The 3,924-nt window shown below is 41.2% G+C and overlaps 1 non-coding gene across 1 annotated transcript; it reads right to left on the reverse strand.

The window, feature by feature from the left end:
* Positions 1–2,337: 2,337 nt before the first annotated feature.
* Positions 2,338–2,475, reverse strand: LOC119920168. Its single transcript, XR_005447932.1, has one exon. It is a non-coding gene; the product is annotated as a small nucleolar RNA SNORA7 (small nucleolar RNA).
* Positions 2,476–3,924: the final 1,449 nt, after the last annotated feature.

The raw sequence follows: 3,924 nt of genomic DNA on the forward strand, positions 1-3,924 counted from the left end.
CAAGCAAGCAAGCAATAGTATTTGAGTGCTTACTCTGTGCAGAGAACTGCACTAAGCACTTGGGAGCATACAGTAGAGTTGGTAGGTCCCCTCAGGCTTCTAACAATCTAGCAGAGGAGTCAGAGAGTAAAACAGATGACAAGTAAAGGAGAAGTTACAGAGTTTAAAATGCTGATTGAATCCCTACAGCTGACGGTAAGGAGTTTCTGTTTGACCAGGAGACGGATGGGCAGCCATTAGAGGTTTTTGAGGAGTGGGAAACATGGACCATGTATTTTTAGAAAGATGATACAGGCAGCAGAGTGAAGTGTGGACTGAGAGAGGAGAGAGGTCAGGAAAGGAAGCTGATGCAGTACTCAAGGTGGAATAGAGTAAATGCTTGAAACAGTAGGGTAGCCTTTTGGAAGGAGAGAAAGTGGTGGATTTTAGAGATGCTGTGACAGAATGAATATGTGAGTTGCATGAGAGAGCTAAATTGAAGATAATACCAAATTTCTGGGCTTGTGGGACAGGGAGGATGGGGGTATTGACTAGAGTGATTTCTACATACTTTCTTAGATGAGGTAGGGTGAAGAGTGAATGCTCAAGTGCTAACCAAGAGATCTGAATTTCTTTAAATGAGAAAAATGATTAAACACTAGAACAGGCTATCAGATGTGGTAGTACAGACTTTAAGATTAAGAACAGCTATCCGCAGACCATCCCTTGTGTTAGATGGTTTATGGGTACCCTTGCCTGGGACCCAGTGTTTGGGCTATAATGCTATTTGAGAAGACCCCTCAGCTCTAGGAATTAGTAATGTTAACCTTTCATCAACAGAGGACATTTTGAACAGTTCTAGCCCCATCCTGCAAGTCCACATATCAAGAATCTTTAGGGAATCTTTTCTATTTCTATGACTATCTTCTCAGCCCAGCAGTAGAAACTGAATATATCCAGTGGAAAGGAGGAGTGATTCAACAATATGCCTTTACCAATCAATATATTTATTGAGCACTTACTGCATGCAGAGTACCGTTCTTGAGCTATAGAATTTTAGATAAAATTCCCTCTTCCTTACCATTTTGTAATGCTAAAATTTATTCATCCAATTCCAGTTCCTGGGAGCTTTCTAATTAGATACCTGAGCATATGTTCCCTTTGGGCTTATTTATTAATCCTTTGGATTCATTTCAATGACGTATTTTATTCATTTGGTTTGGTTTGTCTCCTCCTCATATTTCAGAGACTGGCATGCCTCTTGTAATAGCTTGGATAGTTACTGAAAGAATTTAGAAAGGCCTAGCAATGCATTTTATCCCACGGCCTGCCAAACCTATTGCAAATTTTCTATTTTCTTTTGGGATTTGCTTCCCATTGCTGATGGCTTACACAGAAATACTGGGGAATCTTTAAAATACATTGTTAAGTCACAAATAGTAAACATCAACTGAATGTTTAGAAGCGGCATGGCCTAGTGGCAAGAGCAGGGGCATCAGAGGGAATCAGAGGATATGGGTTTTAATCCAGGCTCCACCTCTTGTCCACTGTGTGACCTTGGGGAAGTCACTTAGCTTATCTGTGCCTCAGTTACCTCATCTGTTAAATGGGGATTAAGATTGTGAGCCCCATGTGGTACAGGGACTGTGTCCAACCTGATTACCTTATATCTATCCTACTGCTTAGAACAGTGCTTGGCACATAGTAAGAACTTATCAAATACCATCATTATTCTATTTCACCATTTTATCACTTCATTTGGACAGGATCAATGCTGTCTCAAGGTGGAAAAAAAATCCATATCCTCAAGTAAAATTGTTCTATCTGCCTTTTAATGTTGTTTTTTTAGCTATCATCATTCAAATTTGATTATCATGTTCAAATACTTCCTCTTTGTGTGGTATACATTTCCCTAATAGATCTAGGATCTAATACAGGAGCTTTTGATCAGGGATTCTTTATTGACTGGATATGTTGCAAATATGCTTAAATTCCATAGGACCTTAAGATTCAAAACCAATAACCATCTTCTTTCCCTTGACTCATGACTTTTCTTACAATCACTTTAGTCAGTCAATCATGTATACTGAGCACTTACTGTTTGCAGAGCATTGTACTAAGTGCTTGGGAGAGTCTTATCTTGTCTTATGCTGTCAAGTCATTTCCAACCCAAAAAGACTCCATAGACATATATCTCCCAGAATGCCCCACCTCCATCTGCAATCGTTCTGGTAGTGTATCCATAGAGTTTTCTTGGTAAAAATACAGAAGTGGTTTACCATTGCCCCCTTCTGTGCAGTAAACTTGAGTCTCCACCCTGGATTCTCTCCTATTCCGCTGCTGCCCAGCACAGGTGAGTTTTGTAGCAGATTACCTTTCACTCGCTTGCCACTGCCCAAGCTAGAAATGGAATGGACAGGTCTCTGCTTGACTCTCCCTCCCATAGCTGAGACTGGTAGAGTACTGGAAACTCTCCAGGTGTGGTCCTGAGAAGGGGCTTGGAAGAGTACAATATAACAATAACTTTACCACATTCTCCTGCTTGCCCCTTAATAACCTGAAATGTGACTCCCCCACCTCCAACCCCCCCAAAATCTGTTAGTATTCTATAATTGTATTTGTTGGTGACATTACTGATGTTGAGATTCTTTTCAGCCATGTGAGGCAGATTGAAAGACCAATGTATGACTATCACTCCATTCAATATTGTGTGTGTGTGAAGATTGTCCTTTTCTGCACAGACAGATTACTTGTTACCTGGTCCTGTCTCAGTTTTCAAATCTGGCTCTCATTCTCCAGATCTTCCCCAGTTCTCTCACCCAAGAGACCAATGACTGGATTGCCACTCTACAGCTGAGTGTGGCTCAGAAAAGACTCTGATGAAATTGCTCAATCAATGATATTAAGTTCTTACTGCTGCAGAGCTCTGTACTAAGTGCTTGCGAGAGTATAATTTAACAGAGTTTGTAGATACAATCGCTGCCCACAAGGATCATACAGTCTGTGGGGGAGAGACAGTTGTTAAAATAAATTACAGATAGGGGAAACAGTAGATTATAAGGATATGTGCATAAGTGCCACCCACGGGACCGCGGCGATTATCAAAGTGCTTAACGGGTACATAACCGAGTGCCTAGTTGATGCAGAGGGGAGAGCAGGTCGACAGCTTAGGGAAACCAGTATACTTTTGTGGGTAGATCCAGGTCTCCTAGTGTTGTACAATGGGTATGTCTGTATGAAGCAAACTTAGTGACAGGCAGAAACACTCTTCAGTATCCCCAGCTCTTAAATTCCATGCTTTAGCAGAAAGCAGGATGATTTGATATCAGAACTTTCTATTGCAACTCCGCATGGTAGGGGTCAAAAGCATTAGCCCAGGCTGTTCAGAAAAGGTATTTTTTCTTTAGAATTACCACCTAATGTGAGTCCTCTGGTTGGCACAGGATTCCTCACAACTGACAACTGCTTCGTGTGGGTGCTGGTGAGACTGGGACTCTTTTAATCACCTGTTTTAAATCCTCAGAGATCTTCCGGAAGCCCTCAAAGGAACCTGAGACGTGCAGGCAAAAGATACAAGATACAGTTTAGCTTGGGCTAAGTTGGGTAGGCTGGCAGGCAAGACTGTTTCTAATGAATTCCAGAAGAAGAGCTCCCTTTGCACAACACAATCCTGATTCATGTTAGCTCGAGGCGTGTTAGATATGACCTGTGCAGATTAAAGATAAAATGGGGAATTTAACTGAAGGGTTTTTTTTTCTTTTTTTTTTCCTGTGAAATTACATGTAGCCTTTACTGACTGGGGTAGGAAGCCATCAATGGAAAAGATGACAATGCCCGATTCTTTTCAGAACAAAAATCAATGCTGGTTTAAAAACAAAAACAACAATGGACTCCTATTGGCACAAAAGGAAGGACCATTGTTCACAATCCACAAAAACGGAGATG

This window comes from Tachyglossus aculeatus, chromosome X1, assembly GCF_015852505.1.
Source record: "Tachyglossus aculeatus isolate mTacAcu1 chromosome X1, mTacAcu1.pri, whole genome shotgun sequence".
Lineage (NCBI taxonomy): Eukaryota > Metazoa > Chordata > Mammalia > Monotremata > Tachyglossidae > Tachyglossus > Tachyglossus aculeatus.